The sequence below is a fragment of the Primulina eburnea genome, chromosome 4, assembly GCF_022965805.1.
Source record: "Primulina eburnea isolate SZY01 chromosome 4, ASM2296580v1, whole genome shotgun sequence".
Lineage (NCBI taxonomy): Eukaryota > Viridiplantae > Streptophyta > Magnoliopsida > Lamiales > Gesneriaceae > Primulina > Primulina eburnea.
The window spans coordinates 33240041-33254010 of NC_133104.1; positions in this window are offsets into that span (position 1 = coordinate 33240041).

The following is a 13970-nucleotide window of genomic DNA, read 5'->3' on the forward strand; positions in this document are numbered from 1 at the left end:
CAATTCAACGACGTGAGGGACAGACAACGGAGGGACGGGGAAGACTTAGCTGCGGTTTTCCTTGCAAAACTGACCAAAACCCTACTGCTGGAAGGGAAGAGTGGGGCGGCCGAGTGAAGGGGTGATGGTATGGTTTTGGGAGTGAAAAAATGGTATAACAAATAATAGGATAATGGACCTAGGTTCAAAGTATTAAAAAGAAAAGAGTTTGGCCCAACATCCTATTAAAATGGGCTCATAAGCCCATTAACAAGTACGTAATATATTTTGTTTTGGTACGTTTTCAAAAATATTACTCAAACCCCCAAAAAGTCTTCCGATTTGCTAAAAATCTACTACTGGTTTAAAAAATACGGGTCAACGTAAAAATATCTTAGAAATTCTCATTTTTGAAAATTCATATTAAATATATCATATTTTAAATAGTTAAAAATAATTATTTAATAAAACATTTTCCTTAAATGTCACTGATCTCCGTTTCTCGTTCGAGCGTGAGATACTGCTAAAACCCCAAATAAATGCAATATAGTAATTCATGAAATAAAACACCTAATCACGTCATAAACATGCATTTAAAAATAATTATATAAAAATTTAAATAACACCCTAAATTTGCATGCAACCAAATTACGTCGTACAAATTTCTATACTTTACGGTTACACTATTTATAAGCTCCAAAATCAAACCAAAAGTCATGAAAGATTAATTAACTCAACTAAACTTGCAATTAACTCAAGAATATAAAGAGCCAAAGTTTTCAATTAACTCAAGAATGTGGAAAACCAAAAGTCACTTCCACAATCACGAGCCACAAATAACTCAATAATGTGGAGAATCGAAAGACACTCTGATACCCTTGGGACAGCGCGGGTCGTGGGTGTGAATTGTGTTCGGTCATGGATAACCCTAGAAATATGATGATGCCCTCATAAGAGCTCGGGTCATGCATGGATGACCCAGGATGCTAACTGGATAGCCCAAATCTGGGTTAATCTGCATGATGGATTCTTTAGAAGCCAGGAAGGTGAATTTCAGGGACATATTCTCCCCGGGCAACCAGATGCCCAGGCTCTCGAGCCATCTCCCGAGAATCTTATCACCCGGGCTACCTCGATAACAGTGCCGCACTCGAGTGCTGTCTTATCTGTCAGAACTACAGGGGTTTGGCGTGTCCGAGAAGCTATCAGAGGTAGGGTGGCTTGACAGGAAGTCAACATCAAAGCTATGAGTGATAGGTGTACGCAAAAATCGAGGTAATCCTTTATTTTCCTTCCTATAAATAGCAGGTATGCATCTCTTTTAAAGGATTCTGAAATCTCTGAACTCTCAAACACACATGTATCCTCACATATATTATTGTGTTCTTCATTCTCCAACCTGCTGACTTTAGCATCGGAGTGGTCACGCCGGACACCCCTCCGACGACAATTCACGAGTTCTTTTCATTGTTTGCAGGTCACGATCGAAGCCATCTACTTTACTCATTTCCTGAACAACATTATTGATTCGATCCGGTGGAGCACCTGACCCTGCTCATCCATTTAATCAGGATCGCATCATTGGCACCGTCTGTGGGAACTTGAGATCAAGAAGTAGATATGGTTTCCATTCAAAAGTAAGTTCGACCTTGCTCGGCACCTCAGTAAGCTCAACTCTGCTAGGCAAACATACAAGTCCGACCAGCTCAGCACTCAAATCTTATATGTGAATTTTATATGGGCTCAAAGCTCATCAGCTATCACGGATTGGCGTGGAAGAGCATTTGCTATGCACTCAGTAACATAAATCTATATTAATCACCTAATTTAGCTAAACCAAAGAAGTTTCACTCTACCAAAAATGAATTCGGATTCAGTATTTCCAGGTTAGTGATTTGGTTTTTAATAAAACTAATATAGCAAGAGAATAAAAATCTTTTAAGTCCTGGAGATATGAGGCCCCGACACCATATATTAAGTCCGGGAGACATGAAGCCCCGGCACATTCTTGTAAGTCCAGGAGATATGAGGCCCCGACACCATATATTAAGTCTGGGAGACATGAGGCCCTGGCACATTCTTGTAAGTCCGGGAGATATGAGGCCATGGCACCATATATTAAGTGTGGGAGACATGAGACCCCGGCACAATCTTTTAAGTCCGGGAGATATGAGGCCTCGACACCATATATTAAGTCCGAGAGACATAAGGCCCCGACACATTCTTGTAAGTCCGGGAGATATGAGTCTCCGACACCATATATTAAGTCCGGGAGACATGAGGTCCCGGCACATTCTTGTAAGTCCGGGAGACATGAGGCCCCGACTATTATCTAAGCCCAAGGCACTACACCCTGGCTCAGGGCTCCGCACCTCGACCATTCCCAAGTCCCGGGACATGATCACCGGCCCAAGGCTCTGCACCTTGGTTATTGATAAGCCCAGGGCACTACACCCTGACTCGGGACTCCGCACCTCGACAATTATCTAATCTCAGGGCACTACACCCTGGCTCGGGAATCCGCACCTCGACCATTCCCAAGACCAAGGACATGCTCCACGGCCCAAGGATCCGCACCTTTCTTATTGATAAGCCCAGGGAACTACACCCTGGCTCGGGGCTCCGCACCTCGACCATTATCTAAGCCCAGGGCACTACACCCTGGCTCGGGGCTCTGCACCTCGACCATTCCCAAGTCCCGGGACATGCTCCCCGGCCCAAGGCTCCGCACCTTGGTTATTGATAAGCCTGGGGCACTACACCCTGGCTCAGGGCCCCGCACCTGGACCATTATCTAAGCCCAGAGCACTACACCCTGGCTCGGGGTTCCGCACCTCGACCATTCCCAAGTCCCGAGACATGCTCATCGGCCCAAGGCTCCGCATCTTTTGATGAGCCCAGGGCACCACCCTGGCTCGGGGCTTTGCACCTTGACCATTATCTAGTCCCAGGGCACTACACCCTGGCTCGGGGCTCTGCACCTTGACCATTCCCATGTTCCGAGACATGCTCCTCGGCCCAAGGCTCCGCACCTCGACCATTTATTAGACATAGGGATCCGTACCCTAGTCATCGAGTAAGTCCAGGAGGCATAAGGCCCCGACATTTTATCTCTAGCTCGAGAGACTTAAGGCCCCTGTACCTCATCCCATCTATGGGATATTTGAAGCCCTCGATGCTTTTATAGTCTAGAATTGATAATTTTTCTATTGAAGTTCATGACCGAGCACACAAGACTAATCGGAAAAGCGAGTATGATTCTAGCCCGACTATTTAAGGAGGGAGGGATGATACCTTTGGGACAGCCCAGGTCGTGGGTGTGAATTGTGCCGGCGGGTCATGGATAACCCGAGACATTGATGATGCCCACATAAGAGCACGGGTCATGGATTACCCGAGTTGCTAAGTGCATAGCCCAAATCTGGGTTATTCTGCAAGAAGCCGAGCAGGTGAATGTCTGGGACATATTCTCCCCGGACAACCAGATTCCCGGGCTCTCAAGCCATCTCCCGAGAAGCTTATGACCCGAAATACCTCGATAACAGTGTCGAAATCGAGTGTTATCTTATCTGCCAGAACTACAGGGGTTTGGCGTGTCAGAGAAGCTATCAGATGTAAGGTGGCTTGACATAAGTCAACATCAATGGCTACGAGTGGTAGGTGTACACGGAAATCGAGGTAATCCTTGATTTTCATTCCTATAAATTGCAGGTAAGCATCTCATTTAAAGGATTCTGAAATCTCTGAACTCTCAAACACACATATATCCTCACATATATTGTTTGTGTTTTTTGTCTACAACCTGCTGACTTTAGCATCGGAGTGGCCACGTCGGACACCCCTCCGGCACCAATTCACGAGTTCTTTTCATTGTTTGCAGGTCACGATTGAAGCCATCTACTTTATTCATTTTCCTGAATAATATTATTGATTCGATCTGGTGGAGCACCCGACCCTACTCATCCATTTCATCAGGATCACATGACAATCTCACATTCATGAGTCATAACTTTCAATCGAACTCTATTGATTCAAATTTCCAACAGAAATAGCTCGTGCTAAGACCGCCTTGGAGGCTTTTCTTGTGGGGAAGGGGAAAAGAAAGCAGAGCTTATCTCTTCCCCCGAGTTTGTGAAGATGGTGGGTCCGAGTGCCAACTGATACCTTCATGTCGGCTTTGAAGGATGCCGAGATATATTCAAAAGCCAAGGCCTCGTGCTCGAGGACGAGGATCCCGACTTTCTCAATTTCAAGAAATGTGTGGAATCCTTTCAGATGGCATATAGAGTAGGGATAGTACAGGGATGCACTTGACCTCTAGCCTGCCTCTGTAATGACTCCCTTATGTAATGGAAAGAGATGCTCTTCGGTTTTCATTCTTTGCACCCTTTCCCTCTAGGAAGTCTTTTAGGCGTAAAACTTGATCTTGGAGCACCAAAAAATGATTTGGGTAAAAAATCCCATTTATTGAGCTTTGCTCTATCGAGCCTTGTTAATGTACATTTTATGGGCTTGATTCATTTAATGCAATTTGTCACCAATACGAATTGTAGTTTAAACCCAAAGAAAGTTCAATGCAAGAAAATGAACGCAAGGAATTTAGGGAAATAGGTCAATAGCTTGGGCTCATCAAGTTGGCTTATGTGCTCAAATCTTTTTTTTTTTTGTTTTAGTGAAGTAATTAATAGAGAATGACTTCACAATTATTGAGTTGTTGTAACTTCAGAAAAACCAACTTATGTAAACTGCTGCATGCAAAATTATTTTAATTGTTTAATTGTTTTAATTTATTTATTTTAAATGCTAACATGATATTTATTATATGATTAAATGTATGATTACATGATTAAATGATAATATGACATTATTACATGAAATTAAAGATTTTATCCAAATATTCGATAATAGGCATGGGTAAGGAGACCGGGGACGACCAAGACAAAAATATATAATTTTATTTAATTAATGTCAAGGCTTCCTAATATGATTTAAAAATGAATTAATTTTCCTAAAAATGTTGGAGTTCAAATTATTTTACGAGTCGAGCTCGATATTTCTCGGGAAGCTGGTTTTGGGCAAACAAGGAGTTTTAGAAGATCAAAAATATTATTTTGTGGAAAGTAATTTTATAAATTTTTATGTTTTAATTAATTAATTGTTATTAGGCTCAATTTAATTATTTAAAGAAGGTCCAATTACCCTTAAGCTTGCAAGCCAAAACCAAAGCCATGTTTTAACAGTCTTGATGAAAATTCTGCAAGTGATGCTCAACCAAAGTTGAATAAAAACAAAGGAAAGTACATTACCTTTGTAAAATCCACTATGGTAAATGAATTCTAAGAACCTAGTAGACCAACTGTTCAATTGACTGGAAGTAGAACAAAGGCAAAAGGTATGATATTGGATATAGCTTAGAGAGTTCAACTGATACAAGAAACCCGGTCACCTAAATGATTCAGTCATAGAAATCAGTACTCAAAGAATGGTTATTACAATTACTACAACTGTAAGTCAGTTCAGAAATTATATCAAAAGAACAGTCAGTTGAAAAAGGATACAAATCATACGTTTCATCCTCACATCATACACATATTGCCAAAAATTCGAAAAAAAAAACCATTTGGAACACAGTAACTGGGAAATCATTAGACTGATTCAGTCTGGGTTCCAAAAGAACTAATCAGTTTAGGACCCAAATGTAAATGGGTACCAAAATTATATATATTGTGTGATTACAGGTAACAGGTACACAGCAAAGAATCAATTTGGTATCTAGATAGTGGCTGTTTGCGAAATATGACAAGAGATGCAAATTGCTATCTCAACTGATCAAAGATATACTGGACCAAACATCAGTTTTGGATACAACTTCAAAGGTAAAACTGTGGTAAGGTAAGCTTATCCATATTAACTTACAATTAAAGATTTTTGCTAGTGGAGAATTTTAAGTATACTTGACAAGTATCATTCTGTTATGCGACAATAAATTTCTAGTTCAGTTTGACAGACCACATTTCTGTTAGAACACAACTGATGAGGTCATCGTAACTAGAAATCGTTGTGGTAATACTTACAAAGTCAGTTGGACTGAACAACCTTATCCACACAGTTTGTTTTATTGCTTCCAAATCTTCTAAAAACTAGTTATGGAATAAGAGATTGAACCACTTAAACTTAAAAATCTATTGCCTATCTGAGTAACCAAGATCTTGTAACTGGTTTGCCGAAAATAGATTTTTCAAAAGACAAAATTTGTTCAGCATGTCAGTTGGAAAACAAGCAGATCTTCATTCAAAAATCGAGGTTGTAAATCATCTTCCCGGTGCTTAGAACTGTTGCACATGATCTTTTTGGTCCAATACCAGTCATGAGTTTAGGAGGAATGAAATAGACCCTAGTAGTTGTGGATGACTTTTAAAGATTTACTTGGGAATTTTTCTCAAATCAAACACCAACCAACTGCTGCAACAACTGATTAAACTCAATCAAAGGACTTTTAAATGAAAAATCAGTTGGGATTGATCGAATAAGGTCTGACAGAGGGACTGAATTCATCAATCAAATCTTTCAACTTTTTTAGAAAATATTGGAATCAAGCATGAGCTCTCATTAACTAAGAACACCTCATCAAAATGTGCAGCTGAGAGAAGAAATCGGACCCTTAAAGAAGCTACTATAACAATGCTTGGTGATTCTGGTTTTTCTCAAAGGTTTTGGGCTGAAGTAGTAAACACTGAGTGTTATATTCAGAACAGATCAATGATTAATAAGAATCATGTGAAAACACCATATGAGATATGGCATGGAAGAAAAGTGTGGTTTCTTATTTCAAGATATTTGGCTGCAGATGTTTTATTCTTGACAATGGTAAAAATAATTTAAAAGCCTTTGATGCTAAATCTGCAGAGGGAATATTTCTTGGATATTCTTCAGTTAGCAAAGCATATAGAGTTTTTAATAAAACCTCTTTAAATATTGAAGAATCTATCCATATTGTTTTTGATGAAACTGTCCTAACTGATAAGTCAACTGATCCAGTTGAGCTAGTTGATCGATTTACAGAGATCAGTTTGGAGGATGAAACTGAGAAGAAAATCATGTCAATATAAATATCCTTCAAACACCTGAACCAGAAATTTTAGATCAATCAGTTGAACAGGAACCTGTTCCTGATAATCAGTTGGTGGAGCAAACAGATGATATTCAATTACCAACTGATACAGCTCCAACTGAAACTGAAAACATTCAGTTGCCAACAGAAGTAGTTGCTGATATGGAAGCAACACATAATGAGCTCAGATGGCATAAATCACATCCACCAGAATTGGTGATAGGTAATCCATCTGACCCGATAAGAACAATAAATCAAATGCTTAATTTGTTTATTCATTCTGCTTTTGTCTCACAACTGGAACCAAAGAAAACTGACGAAGCTCTTGATGATCCTAAATGGATAAATTATATGCAAGAGGAACTAAATCAGTTTACTCATAACAATGTCTGGGACTTAGTTCCAAGATCAGTTTGTAAAACAATTATAAGTACAAAATGGATATTCAGAAAAAAACTGAACGAAGATGGTTGAGTTGTACGCAACAAAACAAGATTGGTAGCACAAGGATATAGGCAGGAAGAAAGAATTGACTATGATGAAACGTATGCACCAGTTGCAAGACTGGAAACAATCAGAATGTTCCTTGCCCATGCATCATTCGAGAACTTCAAGGTCGCAAATGGATGTAAAAAGTGCATTTCTGAATGGTCAGTTGCAAGAACAAGTGTATGTTGAACAACTTTCAGGTTTTATCAATCATTCTTTTCCTGATCATGTCTATCATTTGAACAAAGCTTTATATGATATTAAACAAGCACCAAGAGCTTGGTATGAGACACTTTTAAAATTCTTAAGTGATCATGATTTCACTGTTGGATCAGTTGACAAGACCTTGTTCAAATTTTCTAAGAATAATCATATTTTACTTGTGCAAATTTATGTTGATGATATTATATTTGGGTCAACTAACCCCAAATTATATTAGAAATTTGACAAGTTAATGCAGAACAAATTCGAAATGAGCATGATGGGTGAACTGACATTTTTCCTCGGTCTGCAAGTGAAACAACTGGAAACTAGTATCTTTATCAGTCAGACCAAATCACTAAGGAAATGCTCAAGAATTTGGGATGGAAACATGTTCACCTTCAAGCACTCCCATGAGCTCATCAATTAAACTGGACAATGATCAATGGGGAATATCAGTTGAGACGTCATTCTACAGAGGTTAATAGGTTTATTATTGTACCTAACTGCTAGGTTGTCCTGATATTGTGTTTGTTGTTTGCATGTGTGCTATATTTTAAGCAAATCCTAAGCAATCTCATTTTACTGTTGCCAAAAGAATTTTAAAATATTTAAAAGGCACTCAAAATATGGGATTATGGTACGCTAAAGACTCTTCTTTCAATTTAGTTGGATATTCAGATGCAGATTCTGCAGGATGTTAAGCTAGATCGTAAAAGCACCAGTGGATTATGTCAGTTTCTAGGAGACAGACTGATCTCTTGGTTCAGCAAAAAGCAAACATCCATAGCTACTTCCACAACTGAAGCAGATACCTTGTTGTTGGAAGCTGTTGTGCCCAACTGCTCTGGATTCAGCAACAACCGAAAGATTATGGAGTTGATACTAAAGAATCTCCCATATTTTGTGACAATACGAGCACGATTGCAATAACTTATAATCCAGTTCTTCACTCAAGGACCAAGCACATTGATGTCAGACATCAACTTCATCAGAGATCATGGTTTGAAGAAAGCTATCAGACTGGAAATGTGTCACTGAACAACAAGCTGCTGACATCTTCACAAAGCCATTGGCAGAGACTAAGTTTTCTCATTTTCGCAATATACTTGGTTTAATTGATTTATCTTAATCAGTTTTATTGTTGTTTTGTCTGTTGATGTTCATTCAGTTTGTCATTTATTATTTAAATTTTTATTAACTGATGTCAGTTAGTCATTCATCAGGTCACATCTTCAGTTCTTTTACTGTGTGTCTACTGACTTTAATTAGTCATTTATCATTTATGATATTCAGTTCGTTCACTGTCTGTCAACTGATGTCAGTTATTAATTTATCAGTTGTTGTCTTCAGTTAGTTATTTATCGACTAATGAAAGTGAAGCTCTTGCAGAAATTAAAGAGACAAAAATGATGCAAAACATGATTTTATTAAGCATAAAATCAAAACCATACTACATTATTCATTTCTCTTCCTACAACTTCTTGCCAATCATTTAACCAATTTACAAGTTCTTGGCTATGCAGTTCTCTCATAATTTCAAAATTAGAGACCTTCTCAAGCGGATGTCATTCTTTCCACAGCATCACATGCCATAGAACTACATCAGTGACAAGCTGTGAAACGTGACGGACGTTAAAAACGCCTGAAATACTTTCTGGCTACAGCTCTTTGTTGAGTAGTGGGAACTGAACCGTGTCTCCGTATAGACTGGATTTCTTGGACTTTAATCCATGAAGACATCACCTTCAACCAGACGAACTCCTCGATGTCTTTTTACATCTTCCAGTTCTCGAGCTCTTTGTGTCAATATGTGATGATTGATGCTACAAGCATCTGAAATGATCGAATCAGGCTCAATAAACAAACCAGACTCACTCGACATATTGAACTGTTTGTTATCTAACATTGTTTTCATTTTACTTATAGACATGTCTCATTTAATATTGAAGAAGATGAAGAGACTCAAGTCAACTGAACTGTCTTTTTGACTCACACAGACTGAGTTTTTCTTACCTTTTTTCTCAAAATTATATGCATTATTAAGGGGGAATGTCATTTGAAAAGTTAACTGAGAAGAAAAAAATCAGTTGGTCTTCAACTGAACTAACTGAGTTCTCAACTGGTCATTCAGCTGCTGATCTAACTGATCTTTTCAAATATGTTAACTGGTAGTTCGATTAATATTCTATATTAATATGCGACTGTTTGTCGAATCATTAAATGTTGTGTTTCATTGAATAGTATTTTGGAACGTGGATCCACGTAATCCATTAATATTTTACACACGTTTTTACCACACATACACACGTTTTCTATTCAATTTTTTTTGGACTGACACGTGTCCAATAATTTGAACAGTCACCTACATTAGTATTATACCTGCTCCAATTCATTATTTCTTCTTCCGCGCACATTCAAGCATTCCGAGCAAATTCTACTCATAGAATACTCTTTTTTCGCAGATTTGACTCAAACAAATGGCAAACCAGATCCCAGCTCACGTCATGAATTCTATGGAGATCGTCTTTGATTCAGTCTTTGACTGTGAAGGATGAAAGAGTCAAGAATGCTCTTATGAAACTAGAATCACTCGGTTTAAAGAAATTTATGGGATTATCTTCCCAATAAATCTTTGTCAAAGAGGTTCAAGAACTCTACGCCACCGGCTATGTCACTCAAGAAGGCATTATAGCGTCTACTGTAAATGGTCAGTTGCTGACCATTGAGGAAGAGTTCTTCTGAAATCTTTTCCAATTGCCTATTGATGGGCTAGCTAACCTTTCTGAAGTGAAGGCATCCGATATTGAGGAGATGCACTCTACCTTATCTGCTGATGGTCGAAAAATCAAGGTTTCTGATCCTAAGAAGAAACTGAAGTCAGAAGTAAAATTAATAGCTGATATTGTAGCAAAGAGGCTCTTGGCAAAGGTAGGATCATTTGCTGCCCTCACTCTTGAGAAGTTTCAAGCTATGACTGCAATCATGGCTGAAAGAAAGATGAACTGGAGGAACATAATCTTCAATATTCTGAGGAATATGTCTCAATCGTCCAATCATTCAAAATTCTTTGCGGTGCAGCTCAGCCATTTGGTAAAAGTAAAAGGGATGGTGACTGATGATTCTGAAATGTCATCAAAGATGAATATTTTCAATGCCAAGACTGTCCAACCACCTAAGCAGAAACTGGACATGTTACCTGAGCAATTTATTCAAGTGAAGAAGGAAATTGGGATGGAAAGAGCTCCCAAATCAGTCAAGAAAGTATGAAAGTAGACTCAGAAGAAGACAATCAAGTGCAAACCGATTTCAGTGAAACTGATTCTGAGAGCACTCGATCTCCCAAGGTCGTGAAGGAAGCCACGAACTTTGAAAACCAAGCCGGTTGCTGCAGTTGAGACAATTCCAACTGAAAGACTGTTGCAGTCAACGAGCTCAACAGCCATCAAGCTTATCCCACTGAAAGTTGTTCCACGGAAGGTCACCGAATCTGGTGACAAGAAGAAGCTTTCTGGAGGTTAAGCCTTCATTGATCACTATTACTGGCTACGCTTCCCTTCCTCCTGCAAGACTTAAGGGAATAGTGATAAGAGAGAAGATTGATGCAAATACATCAGGTTTGAGCATCCTTCATATACTGACTGACTCTAAGGGCAAAGGAAAGATGCAAGAAGAGCCCAGGCCAACTAATGCAATCCAAACACATTGATCTCATCTGGCAAGAGATCAATGAATTTGCAGCGAACAAGCTCAAAGTGTAATATCCAAGCCTGTGACGGTGCGGTTTAAGATTTCGTATGATTATTGACTCCTTAGTTAAGATTAAGTATAGTTAATGCTAAGAGTTGTGATTTATGGGTTTATAGTATTGTTGATATTAAATGATGTGGTTTTATTGTAGCATTGTTGCGATTTAATTCATGGTAATTAGTATGTTGAGCCAATTGGTATGAGGCCAATTGTGGTGGTTAGATAAGTTATAGAGGTTCAATTTTCTTGTTGGGAGTGTTGCCGAATTGTGAAGAGAAGTGACGTTGCGATTCGATTTTAGTTGAGAAAGTTGGTTATGGGCTACAGAGGTGACCGCACCCGCGGTCAGTTGGCCACCGCACCCGTGGTGTTTGGGCAAAGACCAGACCGCACCCGAGGTCAGATAGGTACCCGCACCCGCGGTCGCTTGCTTCAGATTTTTGGTTGTTTTCCAGTAAGCTCACCACACCCGCAGTAAGAACGCAGCGCACCCGCGGTCGTCGCCTTCGGATTTTGGTAGTGTTATAGAATGCCCCCGTGGTATTAATGTTAGCGCACCTACGGTCGTGAACAGTGTAAGTGTGTTTTGAGATTTTAAGTGATATAAGACAAATGTTGCTCTTATTTCCTCATTTCTTCTCCCCCTCTTCTCGATTTCAGAGCAAGGGTAACCTAGGGTTCTTATTTTCTTCATTTTGTGCCTTTGATTCAAGCTTCTTATTTGGGTATTTGAAAGAGAACAAGGTTATTTTGGGTTCAAGAAGCTAAGGTAAGCTTGTGGCTTTGTTTATTCTTGATTATGATGTTGGGAAATCAGGGTTTGTTGATGGTGTGGTTTTATGATTTAATGTTATGGGTTTGTGATTATTGGGTTATTAATGGTGCAATATATGGTTTATTGTTATAGGATTTGTACCAAGGGATTAGATTCAAGGTTTCAATTGGTTGTAAGTGGAATTCATTTCCTTGTACTCACATGATAATATATGTATGGTGTTTCAATGGTTTTAACATGTTATTCCCTTCCATTGATTCATGCTATGTATTAATACACTTTGTTGTGTATTAGAGGCATTTTATGTCTCAATTATGTCAAAAGAGAATACAAAAGAGTAGAGTATTCAAAGTGTTTGATTTAATGCCAAAGAGAGAGTTCAAATGATTTATTGAATTGATAGATACATAGTCAGAGATTGCATGCAATTAGTGGATCAACGACCATAGGCTTATATCCCAACAGAGTATCGATTCATATCGATGGGTTATAGGTACAGAGACAGAGATACTATCTAGATATTCAATCCATCAGAGAAAAGAGAAATATCATCGTTATTGCTATTCATGCTATGATATTTATGTTTCAGAGTTGATGATATTTAATGTTTTCAAAGTTATGTTTTTCAGAGTATGATATGTATCAATTGCTATGTAAGAGTTTCACTTGCTGAGTTTTATACTCATTTCAGTTATTTCATGTGATGCAGATAAGTGCGACGAGCCGGGATGTTGATTGGGGCCGGAGTCATATGCATAAGAGAAGGAAGGAAGAAGACTATTTTGCTAGCATTTTGGACATGATCACAAAAATGATATTTTGTATTTTGTTGAAGCATTTTTATTGATCATGTATATACTTTTTTTATATATTGAAATGTATTTTAAATCCTTCTTCCCTTCAAGTAAAATTTTAAACTCCGCTGATATTTTATTAAAACCGGTCAGAGGGTGTTACACAAATCCTACAATGAGTGGGTGAAGTTTAGAACTGAAGTATTTGCTAAACAGCTTCAGTCGAGGTCTAAACTGAAGAAGTTTATTGCTCTGCAGACTGTTGTTTGGAGAGTAGTCAAGGCTTCTACAATTTTTCAGGCTCTGGAACGCTAGAATTATTTTTCGATCAACTGAGAGCCAAGAAGCTACAAAGATAGTTGCTGAATTGCGAATGAATTATGATCCTACAAGTCCAACTGTATTCAATGATACAGCTGTGCATAATAAACTGGACACCGATCTTCTCTCATTACAGATGGAAATCAAAAACTGGGAAATGGATCAAGAACTGATCATTCCAGCGGCTTCACAAGACTTATCAACTGATGAAGAGCCAACTGAACAGTTATTTCAAAATCCAACAAAAGACTCAGCTGCTGAAGCTACTCAACAGGCAACTGAACCTTCCACATCAGTTGCTCAACCATCCTCATCTTCAGCACCTCAATCTTCCACTGGTGATCCAATACCATATTCTGAAGCTGAATTATCATTGGCAAATCTCGATGAGGTCATCAAATCAGTAACCTCCGATATTCAACTGGACAATTCAAGATCAGTTGAAGATGAGATCATGACTGAAGAACCAGCTGTTCAAGCTGTCAATTTTGAAGAACAAACTGAAGAGCATATTTTTGAACAAACTGAAGAGCCGACTCAGTCAGAAACT